This window comes from Octodon degus, unplaced genomic scaffold (genome assembly GCF_000260255.1).
Source record: "Octodon degus isolate 3935 unplaced genomic scaffold, OctDeg1.0 scaffold00009, whole genome shotgun sequence".
In the NCBI taxonomy this organism is placed as follows: domain Eukaryota; kingdom Metazoa; phylum Chordata; class Mammalia; order Rodentia; family Octodontidae; genus Octodon; species Octodon degus.
This window is the reverse complement of record NW_004524585.1, coordinates 2,150,446-2,168,003: the sequence shown is the minus strand read 5'-3', so window position 1 is coordinate 2,168,003 and position 17,558 is coordinate 2,150,446. Positions and strand designations below refer to the sequence as shown.

Sequence of the window (17,558 nt, the reverse complement as noted above, 5' to 3'; positions counted from 1 at the left end):
TCCAGGCAAGAGCATAACTCTTTCTAGGCTTTCATACTTCATTCTTCTGCATAACATTTAATTCAATGAGAAAGTATACAAAGTAGTGTTAAAACCAATTTTACCCTGCAACTGCAGTGGGAACAAGACCTTAACACAACTGTTAATGTTAGTAACATTTACAATGAGCATTTACTATGTGCCAGCACTGTTATAGGTGCTTTATACCTCACTCATCTTAATACACTGAATTTTGAAAGCAATCTCTACTATTATACTCTCATTTTACAGATAAGGAAATATGTGTATGAATATATTTTAAAAACAGCCAACAGAAAGAGAAACAAAGGGAGCAGGGAAGAAAGGGATGGAAAGAGGAGAATAAATTATAAAGCTTGGAACAAGATACAGTATTGTTCCCATTTTAAGTGACAAGTCAGTTGTCTCAGTAATACTATAGGACCTTGAAACTCCCTGAAAGGGTCTTGGAAATGTGTGTAAGTCTGCAGATTTCACGTAATCACTCCCTTAGATAAAAGTTCCATATGTCCAGCATTAAACTAGCATTGCTTTCTATTCAAGTAAAAGATCTTTAGCAACTACTAAAGTTATTGTGAAAAAAACACAACTTTTTTAAGTTCTTACTGTGTTCATGATTTCTCGGGCTAGAAATCTTAAGTAATTTCCCTTTCACGGGATACACACTCCAAATTGCCAGTGTCACACTTAGTAATGGAGCACAGTAGTTAACAATCCCTAAATTTTACAGCGTAATTTATATCTGTCTCAGTTACTCTTCTCTCATTGCTGGGAAAATTACCAAACACTCAAAATGAAGGAAGGAAAGGTTTATTCAGCTCACAGTTACTGGAGGATTCAGTCCACACTCAGCTGGCTCCAAGGCAGACTGGTATATGGCAGAGGGCAGCAATTCATGGCAGCAGCAAAGAGCAAGAGCAAAATGCAGAAGCAGCAACAATGGCAACAAGAGGAAGAGAAAATGTGACAAAATTTGGTACCAGAAAAGGGTCATTGCTGTGGCTAAACCTGACCATGTGGATTACAAACTTTTGGGAATAGCTTATGAGAAGAGACAGGAAAAGTTCCAAGATGTTGCCTATAGGAGAAGCGCTGGAACAGCTTCAGTGGTTCTGTATGGGAGATTCTGATCAGAGCTCACAAGACCGGAAGGCTGATAAAAAGCCTGCCTGCAAAGATCAGGCTGGGGAGTTTTCTTCTGAGAAGAAGGACTGCATTGGTTGTTGGACTCTGGATGATTTGTATTTTGGCTTGGCAGAAACTTTGTATTTTGCTCATGTCCAGAGACTTTGCCTGAGACTGAGTTTAAGCATGGCAGACTGATAAATCTGGCAATAAATAAATAAATAAATAAATAAATAAATAAGTCAAAGCAATTGATTATTGAGGCAGTAGCATGGCTGTTGTTGGGGGCTTTTAGCCAGATTTATGCTGAGAATCAAAAGCAAAGAGTCCAGCAGGATAACTTAAAATGTGAGTTTGGCCAGAAAGGAAGCTCCAATAAAGCTGTGGAATGCAAAGATATAGCTGAGAGGATCTCCACTGCAAAGAAGGAACAAAAGAATGGAAAAGATGGCTTTGCAGCCTCAGAATTGCAAAGGTCAGAGACCTTGCCTTGGGGAAAAAGCTGCAGAGCACCATATTCCAGAATGGCAGTAGCAGCCACACCAGATTCCAGAATGGCGCCAGCACAGAGAATTTATTCCTCAGAATCAAGGTCAGAGTGCTCAGCAATCAAGGTACTTGACCCCTACAGCCACGAGAGAAGAAAGCCTAGCTATTAGCCTAGCTGGCAGCAGACTTTGGCATAATCCACAAGGCAATGGTTTTAGGCATATTTAGAATGCAGGATTTCTGAGGTTAAGGTTTCCACCTAGATTTCAGAAGGCCTGGGAGGCCAGGCAGTTTGACCCTGAGAGGGCAATGTGTAAAGATGTGAGAAGCCTATCTGGTAGAAACCCCAGATGTCTACCAAAGCCAGGAATGTGGATCAAATAACGGAAACTACAAGGAGGGATTAAAGAAGGCCTGAGACAGAAGCCATGGGAGCTACCACCAAGAGTGCCATAAGGGGTGGAGCCATGCGGAGCTCACAATGTGCCACTGATTGCTTCAGATGTTTCACAAGCACCTACAAGATTTAATATTTGCCCTGCTGGATTTTGGACCTGTGTTGGTCCCAATGCTTGGTATACTGCTATGTGTTCCTTTTGGAATGGTAATGTTTATCTTGTGTAGTGAATATTGGAAGTGTTTAACTTTTCATTTGTACAGGGGCTCACCGCTAGGAGTTCGCCTTGGATCTTGGAGGAGACTTGGGACTTCGACTTTTCAGAAATGCTGAAACTCTAGGGACTTTTGCAACTCTTAGAGACAGACTAAAATGGCTTTTGCACAGAGATGTGCATGAGACTTTGGGGGTCTAGGGGCAGAATGTTATGGTGTCTAGTTGTTCCCCCAAAGCCTCATGCAGTCATGGGGCAGGGACTTCTAGATTTGAGATTAAGTCATTATCCACTGGGATTATGAGTGTGAGTACTACACCCAGTCTGAGGCATATAGCCTGAACACAACTTAAGAGACAGACCTGCTCTCTGTTGCCGCTACCCCTCCATTTTGCTTTCTGCCACTGCCAAGAAAGGTTGTTCTCTGCCCTGTGCCGCTTTGCCTTGGGGACAGGTGAGTGTGGACTGAAATCTCAGTAACTGTGAGCTACATAAACCTTTCCTTCCTTCATTTTGGGTGTCAGTTATTTGTCCCAGCAACAAGAGAAGAGTAAAGGAGACACAATAAGTGAATAACTGGATTCTTCCTAAACATAAAGGGAATCTGTTGCACAGAAATCATCTAGATTCTAATGGGGAACAAAATGATATAATTGATACCCTACTTCCAAGAATTCTTGAAAGAATTAAAAGAAAGTAGAGAAAAATTAATCCTAAAGTATGACCATGGCTAGAGACCCTAATACACATCAACAATATTTTATGGCACACCTATGACATTTATCTATATTGTCTGCATTATCATTTTCTACCTATAATGATATCCTTCAAACATGTAAGTCAAATGGTACAGCTTTCACTGGGTTTTAAACTTAATATCCAAAATTCTCATTTTATACATTACTCAAACTATCTGTTACTAGAAAAAATTATAATACATGAGTCCTGTATTTCCCCTACCCCTTTTTTGTACTAAGAATTGTATTCAAAGAATTCTGATTCTTTTATAAGTTTTTAATATACTAATATTCTCAATGGCTTCAATTCCTGTCTGAAAACTAAAAATTACTTAAAAGACAAATGCCATCTAATGTGCCATGTCTGCACAACACAAACTCTCAAGACCTCAGTTTTTTTTTCTTTTGGCAGAACCAGGGATTGAACTCAGGCCCTTGCGCTTGCCAGGGAAGCGCTTATTCCACTGAGCCACCTCCCCGGCCCCAATTTTTTTTCTTTCTTCCCTTTTCTTTTCTTCTTTCTTTTGTGGCCAGCTCGGCCCACCCTGTGGGCAAGGCTGGCACGGCATGTGGTGCCAGGGATTGAACTGCAGCCCTTGTGTGCTTGCCTAAGCAGACGCTTTGGACCACTGAGCTATCTCGCTGGCACATACACTTCAATTTTTGGTCCATCTCAGATTAATAAGAATTTATAATTTGTATGTCTGAGTTTATAAGTACTGTGTTATAAGCATCTAGTATGTTGCTAAACCATTTAGTAAAACAATTACATAATGATAAAAGAGCTGAAATTATTCTTTTTAGCAAATTATTCACAAACAACAAAAATAACTATGCCATCTCTTACTAGAAAACCTAAATTCTCCAAATTAAAAAAAAAAATCTAAAATAGATTATAAAACAATGTTAGTCTAGTGGTTCTATCCTCCTAAAAGCTGATGCAGAATAAATGAGAAAGTAAACAATTTCTAGAGTTTGAGGTTTTTTAGAAGTTAGAGTGTTTCTCAGTTTAGCTATTTAAATATTATTTAAGGGGCCAGGGAGGTGGCTCAGTAGAATAATGGGTTGCCTGGCAAGCGCAAGGGCCTGAGTTTAAACAATAAACAAACAAACAAATAAATATTATTTAGATATTACTAGTGTTAACAATACTGATGTTCAAATTGCATCTATATACATTAACATTTTTCAAGGACAGTTCCTATGTATATCACATAATAAAATTGGACACTTGCTCACACAAGTTTTAAAAAATCAACCACACACACACACACACACACACACACACACACACACACACACACGTGAATGGCAAAAAAATTTTAGATTATTTTACCAGTCTTGAGGCATAAGTTTAAGGGGCTGGTCTACTACTCTGTAAGGTACAGTTACACTAATTGCAGTGCCTCCTGGCTGCATTTGATCTTTTCTTCTTTGTATCAATGTTTCATTTTCTCGTTGACAACCTTGTTTCTTCTTTTCATCTGATGGGACAAATCTTTGGAAAAACACACATAATAAAAAGTCAAATATATTCAATGTGCTATAACTGAGAAAATATATTTTGCAATAAAGTGTCTTACATTAAAAATGTTTATTTTTAAATAATCTCGGCAACAGCAAATCATAATGCTTAGATCTTTCCTTTGCCCACCAAAAACACAATTTATAGTTTGTGTCTCTATGTATGTGTATAAACATAAATTCATCTTCATGTTCCTAGTGCTTAGCATTTTCCACATTAATTACTGACTTCTGAAACATTATTGGAGGAAAATTTTATGACAAAAAGAAATTTAATTAAAAATCAGAAGGTCCTGAAAAGAAGCTGCTGTTGTGGCTGGACAGGCCTCTTTTAACGGGTGGCTTAGCCTATCCTGCATTTCACGTAATACCCTTTTTCAGATTTATAAGTTTCAGTAAAATGAGAAGAATGACATCAAACTTCAAAGTTGCTTTGACAATTTTGAAGGACAGAAATCTGTATGCCAACTGTTTTTTTAGTAAATCTACTACTACTACATTTCCACTGTACATCCAAGAGATATTCCCCAAAATAATGTAGGATTGTGGAGAAATGCTGCCAGCATTTTGGTTATGTTTTCTAAATATTTATCATCAAAAGATAATTAGCATATTTTATTTGTTACACTCTAGCCTCTTTAACTAGATGGGTCAATACACAATCAATGCACTGAATATCACTCTGCTGGTAAGGTTTAGGACAGGTGAAAGGTAAAGGTCAAGAAGCCCATGCCTGAGAACTTGTGCTTGGTAGAGGTCACTGACAAATTCCAATATGCAAATGATTCATCATAGAGTAGTATATTGTATAGTAAATGTCTTTAGTACATTATGAAAGTGATAACACCAAACTATTGAGTTGGCTATTCTCTATCCACTTCACATCTAAGTTAAGATAAAGTTAAGATTTTGTATCATTCTACAATTTTTCCCAGATAATCATTTGCTCTCAGTTTTGCTATTTTATCAAACAAATTCAATAAGAAATATGAATTATAATACTACTTTCTTTGAACAGTAAAACACATCTCAAAAACTGAATATTCATACACTGTTAGAAATGAATTCTAATAGAAAGTCACATCAATATTTTAAGTGAACAATCTCAGGTAATTCATTAGCTTATAAGCTCCACATACACATAGTTGAGTCCCTGCCTTCTTGAACTTAAATTCCAGACACATATCTTATTACCAACGTAAGAGATCTTCTTTTATTTCAGTCTATACCAAGATGGTAATATTTAAATTCCTAAATATAATGTTGCATTGTTCTCTTCTGGCTTCTGAAATATGATGTGAAAATACAAAGCTATCTATATTATGATTTAAAAGTTTAAAGTAACAAATTTTAATAGTAAGGAATGAATTACAAATATGATTAAGAGATGTAAGCTATCTTGTGTGTGTATATGTATTTTTTCTCTTCCTTCTTTTCTCCTTTCCTGCATTCCAGTTGTTCTAGTTCATTAAAAGGAAGTTAGTGCTTATATTGTTTGAACAACCTGGCATCCTCTAGCTGGTAATCTGAACATTTCGAAGATAATGATATACAACATAATAACCACTGCTAATTCTTATCCCCTTGTTTTAAAATTCTACATTATTTCTATTTAAAAATAAAATTACCAATAAGAGATCTACTATAATATGCAACTAATAAAAGACTATTAAGTGCTCAATTCAACTTCTGATGCCTAACATATAAGTTATAAATATCATCTGTATGTTTACACATTGAATGTTCTATATAAAGGTCAAAGTCACTCATTTAGTTTTCAATTAACCAAAGATTGCCCAATGGTATTTTCCTTCCTTAGGTCCCGCAAAGTACGTGGTTATTGTTTTACAAAGAAATACACATTTAAACTGAATCCTCTGACAAGGAAGAATTCACAAACATCAAATTTATGTCCTGATGTTTTTATTTCAGTGTATTTCTGAAACTTTTAATCAGTCAATTTTCATCACCCTTCCCTCCAAAAGGCAAACACTACTCTGTTTCTCAGCACCATGTACTACTTTTGCCTGTCCTGGGAATTCATGCACATAGAATTAAACAGACAGATATTTCCTTTGTAGTTGGGCTCTTCAATCAATTTAAAGGTTTTTTTTTTTTTTTTTTGGTATTAATCTACATTGAAAGTATATGAGCAGCTCATTCTCTTCCATTGCTGAGTAAAATTCTATTATAAGAATATAAATGCAACAGCAATTAACCACTAAGAAGAATATATGCAGTGTATTATTTGTTTTAACTGTACTTTCGATTTGATTTGAAACTGTCTCATTGCTATGTTTATCAATAAAACTTTTGAAAAAAAAAAAAGAATATAAATGCAATTTGTGTTTTCCTGCCAGTAAATATTTGAGTGTTTCACTCTACTTGGGATGGTATAACAAAAATACTATAAACGGGGAAGCTTAGATGGAAGTCCAAGATCAAGAAGCTAGTGCATTAATTGGTAGTCTAGTAAAAGTTTACTCAGTAGTTCAGTGAGTTTTCTACCATGTCCTCTAGAGACTAAAGGCAAGGGAACTCTCTGATGTCTCTTTCATAAGGGCACTAATCCCATTTCCAAGAGCAGAGTTCTTTTTTTTTTTTTTTTTTTTTAATTTTAGTGAGAAAGAAATAGCAACAAGACAGTTTCAAAACAGGTTAGTAGGACAGTTACAATTAATACACTGCCTATTGTTGTCTTCATAGTATTCAGAGTACAAGATGCAGACTTACCTTGTCTAAACACTATTAGTACAAATTTTTCTTCTCATTGAACTAAGAGAAAGTAGCTGTGTATCTATCCTATTTTGTATATACAGATACATATTTTTTTTACTACAAAAACGCACCTTCATTTATATCCCCCTTGTTTTGTCAGACATGGGTGTTCCACTGCCATTCAAATATTGTAGGTGCGTGAATTCAGCGAAATAACCCAATACAGTCCAATGGTCTATAATAGTAGTGGGTTATCCTTGGAACTGACAATGTCAGAAGTTGTTGACTTGAGCCTTTTATAGCTCAGCCAAGAGCAGAGTTCTCATGACCTAATATTCCAAATTCTCCATTTTGTAATACATTCACACTGGTTTGTTTTGCTTTGTTTTTGGTGGAATGGGGTATCGAACTCAGGCCCTCGCGTTTGCCAGGGAAGCGCTTATTCCACTGAGCCATCTCCCTGGTCCCCACACTGGTGATTAGGTTTCAATATATAAAATTTGAGGTAAAGAGGGTACAAATAGTTTATAATGAAGTGGTTCACAAATGTGAACTGTGGTAAATGAAGCTATTACCAAATATTCTCATATAGTTTTATGAATATCTGCTTTTGCTTCTGTTACATGAACGCTTTTGAGTGGAACTAGCGGGTCACAGTATGTTTAACTTTATAAAACTGCCAAAAAGATTTCCCAAGTAGCTGTATCATTTTATACTTTCATTAAAAATGCAGGAGCTCTATATTCTTTTTAATTTTAGCCCTTCTGATGAATATAAAGCAACAACTCTTTATGTTTATTGGCCATTTGTCTATCTTCTTTTATGATGTGTCTAAATTTTTCCTCACTTTTAAGTGGACTATCTTTTTAATAATGACACATAGGAACTCCTAATCCTAAACAAAAAGGGGATATAAATGAAGGACTATTTTTATATACATATATCGGTATATACAAAATAGGATAGATATACAGCTTTCTCTTAAGTCAATGAGAAGAAAAATTTGTACTAGTAGTGTTTGGACAGGTTATCATGCCTGCATCTTATACTATGAATAACTATTACAAAGACAACAATATGCAATGTATTAATTATTGTAACTGTCCTACTAAACTGTTTTGAAACTGTCTCATTGTTATTTGTTTCTCAATAAAATTAATAAAAAAATAAAAAATAATAATAATTCAGGGACTCCTAACATTCTAAATACAAATCTTTTGCTAGAAATATGTACTGAAAACCTTTCACAAACTATGCAAACCTATGGCAGTACTGCCACCTACTCTCAGCAACACTGAGATGTCATCAACTGTAAGACATTCCAATTTCAGGGAAATTAAATCTTGAAAAATAAATGACTATCTTGTAATCAATAAAATACATAAAACTCTAGGGGATGGGGAGATAGTTCGGTAGTCTAAGTGCCTGCCTGGTAAGTGCAAGGACCTGAGTTCAATCCCCAGCCCTGGAACCCTGGGCACATGGTATGTGCCACTGAAACCAGGCTTGGTGGCACATACCTATAATCCCAGTGCTGGAGAAGCTCAGATAGGAGGATCACTACAAGTCTGAACTGGGTAGTGAGATACTGTACCAAATAAATAAATGAATTTAAAAATAAATAAATTATATAAAACTCTAGCCAACTGTACAAAGGATATGACCAAAATACTACATGTTACAGCACTACTGGTTTGGGTACAATAGGTCAGTTACCACTGTATTATGCAATTTCACTTAAATTCTGCCATTAGCTTAAAAATATCAAACTACTGACAGCAATGGTCAGATGGAAAAGACTATAGAGAGCTAAACAAAATAGGGCAGAAATTAAGCCTATCAAGTTCTACATAGACTTAAGTCTTAAAATAGTATAAAACCATGTTTCATTTCTATGCTTCTCCTTATATAAGAAATTCAAACAAATCAGGTCTGGTCCACTGACAGGAAATATTATATTGTTGTCAAGTTTATAAGCTGGCATCCCAAAGGGACAATACATTTGACATTTAAATAAGAATGAGAGGGTCGGGGAGATAGTTCAGCAGAATAAGCGCCTGCCTGGCAAGCACAAGGTCTTGAGTTCTATCCCCAGTACTGCAAAAAAAAAAAAAAAAAAAGAATGAGATAATTCTTTCTTAACTTACTAAACTTTTAATGTATCTCTAAAAATGTATTTAATCATTTATTATTCTAAACTTAAGCTATATTTATTTTACAATGAATTTATCTTCCTTACTCAAAGTAATTACAATCTTATAATTGTTTTTATTATAGTAATGTACATAATCTGTTACCTCCCTACCAGACTTCAGGTTTTTTGAAGACAGCTCCAGTCACTCAGATATGGCATTCATATCAACTAGTCAGCTGCTCTGCATTTAGTGTATGCTCAAATACCGACACAACTAAAACGTCAGTCTGAAAAAATTTAGAAAAAACTGTATTTTACATTTATAAGATCTCTGACTTTCATTCAGGAATTATAGCCATTATATTTCAATAAACATTTGAACAATTAAGGAACAATGGCATTAGTCAACATTAAGAAATTATGACCTGTAAAAACTATGTATTTTATTGTTTCTGGTATATAATACGCAGATTCCTTAAAAGACTGAGCTGACACTTCCAAAGAAAAATAAAAATTATTAATAAGATATTTTAAAAATCGTTAAATGCATGTCCAAGTGAGCTACAAGGAATAATGTCTGGACAAAGATTGATTAAAGAAGGGAATACAAAGCCCTAAAATGATGCTATTGACTTCTACCCATGGAAGGCACTTGCAAACCAATTAAATATGAGCTTTTTTACATTTTCTTGGGTTTCTAGATAACAAAGAACAGAATCCTGCTCAATGTAGGGAAATCTAAAAGAGTATGTTCCTCATAAATTGGGACTTTCAGAAGCCACACTGAATGTAACGGTAAACCAGAAATAAACCCACTCGGCATTCTTTTTCTCTCCTATCCCAACTTCATGCCCCGAACTAGCAACTGCTAGGAAAAATCAAGTGTCTCAAACCTGGTAAGTAGCAATAACAATAATATCTGGTTGTTTAAAAAAACCTCAAAATTTAAAGTGAAATAAGACTGGCAATACTTCCAAAGGGCTTATTTAGCAAATCTTTGGAATACTGTACTCCACAGTCACCTGAAACTCAAAAGAATTTCCACAGGAGAAGCTGGGGAGATAGCTCAGTGGTCTAAACGCCTGCCTGGCAAGCACAAGGACCCAGGTTTGATCCCTAGTACCACATGCTGTGTAGGCCCTGGAACCCCAGGTGCTGAAACCTGCCATGGTGGGGCATGCCTGTAATCTCAGTGCAAGGCAGGCTGAGACCAGACGATCATTACAAGTCTGAGCTGTGTAGTAAGACCCTGCACCAAAAAAATGAAGATTAAAAGAAAAAAATTTTCCACAGGAAAGTTGTCAAAGTATATGTGTTTTAAACCATGAAGGCAAAAATGGAAACAACAACAACAACAACAAAAATACAGAATTTCAAAATAAAGTAACAGGAAATTAACAATAGTTGCTATAATACATATTGTTATCTCCAAAGAGTAGTTGCTCAGGTCACCCGACATAGACATGGGCTAATCCCTTCACAAACTAATCAAAACCAACAATGTACAGATTTAATTCTAACAAATCCCAAGACGGATATACAAAAAAGAAGTCTATGTAAATACAGTAGATATAGTTTAAATATTTTTTCTTTTTAGATAAATTTATTTTTTAAAATTTATTAAATAATCTTTAAAATAACCCCGCATAATCAGGAGTGGTGCTGCCTGCCTTAATCCCACCATTTGACAGGCTTAGGCAGGAGGATCACCATGAGTTTGGAGCCAGCATGGACTACACAGGCAGTTCAAGGCCAGCCTGTACTACATAGAGACCTTCGGCTCAAAAAAGGCCAATAATAATAATAATGAAATAACCACACTGAGATTTTCTTCAAAGTACTAATTATCTCACTAACTGCTTACCTATCATCAGCAAAGTAAGCTAGAAGATAGTACAATAATATCTCCAATGTGATGAGGAAGCAAAATTTTGTTTTCCAAAGTAGCTATACCATTTTGCACTGCCTGTCACTATCGGGAAAAAGAACTATTCTCAGCAAGGTGTAAACTTCACTAATCATTCTGTTTGTTTGTTTGTTTGTTTGTTTGTTTGTTTTTTCTAGTGGTTATTCCTGAGCTCCAAATACTGTAGTTTACTCACAGGTTCATACAGAACAGTATTTGGTGAACACCAGGGGAACCCTAAGTGTACCTCCTGAGCATTCTCTGTGAGCATGCTGCCCTCTTGAGAACTCTGCCCTGTGTAAATGCCATCAAGGCCACAACCAGACAGTTCATTTAATCAGTTTATCTTAAATAACCAGATAGTATCATTAAACTTTTCTTAAGATCTTATTTATAACAGTAAAACATATAATATATATATATATATATATATATATATACATGACTTTAATTTCATTATTTAGGATGTTAAAGGTTAAGAGGAGTTTTATTTTTTGTTTCATCTACTTACTGAAGGGCTAGAAAACTTCAGAATCTTCAATTTTACATAAAACCAAACAAAATCTATGCCAACCTGAACTATGGGTTACAGCCAGTGCTATAATTGCGTGGAGGAGGTTTCAATTATGCACTAATTACATAGCAAAGCCTCCAGCTGACTCAAACAGTAGGGGAGATGTCAGCTGCAATGAGGTGTTAAACAATGAAGGGAGTGTTTTAAACTTGGAAGAAAAATTAGGTGGAATCCATCCTAAAAATGTGGTCTGTTTTTATTGTTTGGCTTCTCCATAGTAAAGAGAAAGACACTAAAATTTACTTTGTGATTTCTGTGAACTATAAATTTGGTTTTATAATACATAAAGATGAACATTGCAAAGTTTTGGAGAATGAAGAACTGAAGGTAGAGTTTCATTAAATTTCACAAATTTACTATGAATTGTTTTGCAGTCAAATATACTTAAAAAATATGAATACCCACCAATTACACATCACATTTCAAGAATGAGATTAACACCCAATTCACAACCCATTAAAATGAGTCAGGAACATTAAAGATCAGCTGGTACTGCTGTATGCAGTATGCATTCTTGTAATCATATCGCTCTGAGGCTGAGTCAGGAAGACTGCAAGTTCAAGTCCAGCATGGTAACTTAGCTAGATCCTGTCTCAAAATAAAAAGGGTTGGGAACATAGCCAAAGGCCATAGGTTCAATTACCAGTCACAAGGCAAGGAGGTGTGGTGTGGTCATCTAATCTAAAAAGTTAAATAAAAAATAATAATAATAATAATACCAAGTGTAACAAAACTCTATGGGAACTGGGCCAGCATGAAAACTCAGTGGACCAAGCACCTGCTTCGGCAAACACAGGGACCAGGATTTGATTCCTGGCCCTACATGCCGCATTGGCCCTGCCCGAGGCATGCTGAGAGGGCAACTGACACAGGGCACAATGGCACTCGCCTGTAATCCCAGTGCTTGGAGAATCACTACAAGTCCAATCTACACATTGAGACCCTGTAGACCCTGTACCAAATACATTAAAAAAAAAAAAAATTAACAAAACTATATGCAATTTTTGGTTATCCTATATTTAAGTAACTGGACTGGTGAGTGATCAATCATTGCTTTAAAAACTATATACAGTAAAACCTAATTATTAAATTTTAAGTATAAAGGACTTTAAACTCCAGTTTTCTCAATGTTTCTTCCTTTTTCTTTCCTCAAACATTTGCTTAATAACCATTATTAGGCAAACATCATTTTAAATGATGTATCTATAAATACAATAAAAAGTCCTCTCTCTGAAGAATTTACAATTTAGTTGGAAAGATTAGAAATAGACTGGAAGACAAGAAACCATCATTTAAGAAGTTCACCAGAAAATAAAAGGCTCTTCACAGATCATGAAAGATAAAAAGTTTGCATGTTGATTAGAAGATGAAAAGGAGATACATGAATGCTCACACATTTTTTCAAAGTAGTTAATATTCATCTTGCATAGGTTTGGCAGTTTCAGTGATACTTATACTTCAAGTATAGGGTATTCACCCAGTCGTAATTATTTGAGAAACTTCATTTGGTGGAACACTCAAAGACCCATGTCTACTAAAACTTAACAAAAATCCCTTGTTTCCACTATTGTTCAAGGAAAAAAGGTATGGCAAGTTGGTTATATTTTATACGAAAGTTGTTTAAGTTAACACTTCTTTAAAATTCAAGTTTATTGATACAGTTCAGGTATACATAATGACCACATTCATTATAGGCAATTTGTATCTCTCCATAGAATATCTTGTCTTTTTTTCCTATTTCCATTCCTTTTTTTCAAACCCCCTTCCCTTCCTCATGGACAGTTTCACATTTTATCCTTCTTTTCTCATTTTTTTCTTTCTTTTTCTTCCTTTCCCCTACCCTTCCACCTATTTCCCCTTTTCCTTTTGAATAGTTTCTTCCTATTTCACAATATCTATGGTAGTATAAAACGGTATGGTATAATGTGTAAGAAAGTGGACTCCAGACACCTTTCTACCTTTTTTTTGGCAGGACCAGGGATTGAACTCAGGCCCTTGTGCTTGCCAGGGAAGCGCTTTATTCCACTGAACCATCTCCCTGGACCTCCAGACACCTTTAAAAGTAAAATCTACATGGAGAAAGAGTTGAAATTAGCAAGTATAACTTCCTTTGCTTCTCATTTTTAATCAGTCATAAATTATTATTCCCCTTGCCACAGGAAAGCTTTTATTAGAAACAGCTGGGAGCTGGGGTGTTGCTCAGTGGGAACACCTGCTTAGCATGCATGAGACCTTGGGTTCTATCCCACTACTGCAAAAGGAAAAAAATGAAGAGAAGCAAGCTCCAGGGCTCAGGAAGGTGGAGGTTCAGTCCTGCTGTTTGGTTCGAGAAGCCTCAGCGTTGGCTCAAAGCACAGCCCCCAGGGAGGGGTATGGACGCTGCTGGAAGAGGGGTCTAACTGCTGTAGTGTCAGCACCTGTCTTGGCTTCATTCCACTTCGGAAGTCCTGTTGACCATGTGCCCCGGGGGCATCTGAGTAGGAACTGGGGTCCATGGGCTCTAATACTTCATCCTTTCGGCTTGCCACCTTCTTGCTCTTAGGTAGGAAGCTAACTCCTTATGGCGATGGTGACATCGTTCTTTGCCCTCCTCTCGGTCTGCCTTATCATATCCACAATCATGATCCCTTTTCCTGTCTTGCTCTCGCTCTCTGTCCACTTTGTCATAGTCACATTCTCGATCTCTGTCAGACTTGTCATGGTTCCAGTCTGGCTTCTCATGGCTCCAGTCAGACTTCTCATGGCCCCTGTCCAACTTCTCATGGCTCCACTCCAACTTCTAAGTATCTGCATTATTGTTCCGGAGCTTCTTAGCAGATTTGGTAATGACAGAATTGGGGTCATGTGGGGAAAGCCAGGACACAAGATCTGTGTCTATATTCCAGTAGTAAGGGAGTCCACAGGAAGGGTCAAACACCTTATGCCGCCTTGGTGGCAGGTCTTCCAACCAAGTGGCCTATAGTCTACAGGGTCATCATCGTAGTCCTCAGCAAAGATCTCTTCCTCTGGTTCGGGCTCCAGATGTTTAAAGATGCCTCTCTTGGGCAAGCAGGTCTGAAGTGCAACAGGGAGTGGCACTGTGAATAACTCACAGACCAATACAGTCGTGAGGTAATGGAAGGCTGTCGGGTCGGTCGCATCTTTTTTGTTGCCCTATGACAGCCAATAACACACGCTTTTTCCTTCCAAAGCACAAAATGAGGCCCTCTTCCCATGAGCGTAAAGGTGACTGGCGACCAGTCATAAATTATTTTAAGTACGATTTTATTTTGAGGGGAAGGTGCTTTTATTTTCTTTCTACAAAATTATTGTTATTCTACTGAGAAAGAAATCAGAATATTCATATTTTTGTATATTAATCATGCTGTTGCATGAAAGTATTTTCCTAGTTATCACAGAAAATATTAAATAAAAAACAACGTTGGATCTTGAAGAATATAAAATATCACTATTATAGCACAAAACTGAAGATCTTCAATTTTGCAATTTATTTTGTTCTTGATAGTTATCACACAACTACCAGGGCCCAGAATATAACTTAATTTCTTAATCTGAATAAAGTAGCCTGTTCAAAGGGTCAGATTATTAAGTTGGCCTTCAAAAGAGTTTTTCCCCGCTTTTCAATTAACTAGCAGAATTAAAATAAAGTCAGCCAGGTGTGGTGGCAAATGCCTGTAATTTCAGAACTCAGGAGGCTGAAGCAGAAGGAACACTGAGGGTTCAAGACAAGCCTGGGCTACTAAGTGAGCTCAAGGCCAGTCTGAACTGCAGAGCAAGACCTTGTCGAGAGAGAGAGAGAGAGAGAGAGAGAGAGAGAGAGAGAGAGAGAAAAGAGAGAAGAGAGAAGAGAGAAGAGAGAAGAGAGAAGACAGAGAGACAGAGAGACAGAGAGACAGAGAGACAGAGAGACAGAGAGAAGAGAGACAGAGAGACAGAGAGACAGAGAGACAGAGACACAGACACAGACACACACACAGAGTTAAAGACTAGAGTTCTTTTATCACTCCATATTTATATTCAGGAATAACAGTCAAGCTATATGCATTCTATATTCTTTTTTTTTAGGTCCCAAATTGTGGGAAAATTATAAATTTGAACTATTTCTTTCTTTCTTTTTCTTTTTTGGCAGAACAGGGATTGAACTCAGGCCCACAAGCGCGTATTCTACTGAGCCATCTCCCCGGCCCAAAAGTTGAAATATTTCTTTGGCTGAAGACAAAGTACTATTATGTATATTCTCACGGCACTAACTCCATATAACTTGTGAGAGGTGCTAGATAAAACTTCTAGTAGCTTATAATTGTTGAAGTTTTATTTGATTCCAAACCTATATTCAACATGTGGTTTGTGTCTGTAAATTATCAAAGGATGTAGTATAAACAATAAAGACTGAAACTAATGAACAAATTTGCTAGAACAAAATTGTTTTACCAATTTTAATTATGACTAACAAACTAGTACCACTATCATGTGAGCTCTTGGAGACTAGACTTGTAGTATATTTAGTTTCATAGCTAGTAAGTAGCTTTTTGGTTACTGTATTACAGATGTTTGTTGAATGAACAAACAAACACAATAAACAGTGTAAACTCTTCAAATGACTTATCATTAAATTAATCTGAATCTGAGCCAGTAAAATAGCTCAGCAGTCTAAAACACCTGCTTAAGCAAGTTTAGGAAAGCTTAGAGACCATGGTTCCATCTCCAGCACCACATGTTGTGCCAACTCTACCCTCAGGGTGGGCTGAGCCAGCCACAAAAAAAAAAAAAAAAAAAAATCTCAGAGCTGTGATATCAATATAACTGATTAAAGATTAAAAATTTCTAACATGTAGCATATCACAAAAACTATAGCTAATTGGACAGATATTTCTGTAAATACTCTGTAACTTTTAAAATTTTTTCTCAGGTATAACTCAAATATAACAAGCATGAATTAAAAAATATTATTGAATTAACAGAATAATACACATCTGGCAGACTCATCACAATATATAAAATAGATCAAGTATGAAATACATAGCTAAGTTCTAAAGAACATTACCATTTCCACAAATGAAAAACTGATAAGCAACCCAATATGCTAGTATTCTAGGAAGAAAAGTGATATAAACACAAGCACACAAGCAAACACACACACACACACATGAACACAGAATTAAAATTGTAGAAAAGCCACCTATCAATGAAAAGATCAATAGGAAAATGTCCCAAATTAAAAGTCAAGGAAGCACATTCACCCTAATCTGGTTCTCTAGCAGAACCAGATGTAAACCAGAAGGAAAAACAGGCCCGGACATATTCTGTAACTCAAAGGCCAATCCCAGTGTCACTCAGTTCTTTCTTTTTTAAAAAAAGAGAGTACAAATTAAAATTAAAAAAACAATTACAAGTGATCGTTTCACTTAACAACAACAACAAAAAGAAATGTATAAGAAATTAAGAGAAAAAGCATAAACAACTGAAAAAAGGAGATGAAACAAATTAAAGCATTAACTGCTTCTTTCAATAAACCAGCAGAAATACACAGTACAGCTGTCCAAATCAGCCTGCTTACATACATAAATATATCACTTTCCCCTACTCCCTCTCCTGTCCTTCTCAACTAAGTAACTCTCCTTGTGAATAAGTTCACTCCCTTTTATGAGTGTCTATTCTACTCTTTGGATCTCTTTCAGGTTCTCACACTAAGGAGACAATACAATGTTTGCACATGCAGGTC

At 36.2% G+C, this 17,558-nt stretch overlaps 1 pseudogene; it reads right to left on the bottom strand.

The window, feature by feature from the left end:
- Nucleotides 1-14,112: 14,112 nt before the first annotated feature.
- On the bottom strand, nt 14,113-17,136 carry LOC105741023 (annotated as a pseudogene).
- Between the last annotated feature and the right edge of the window lie 422 nt (nt 17,137-17,558).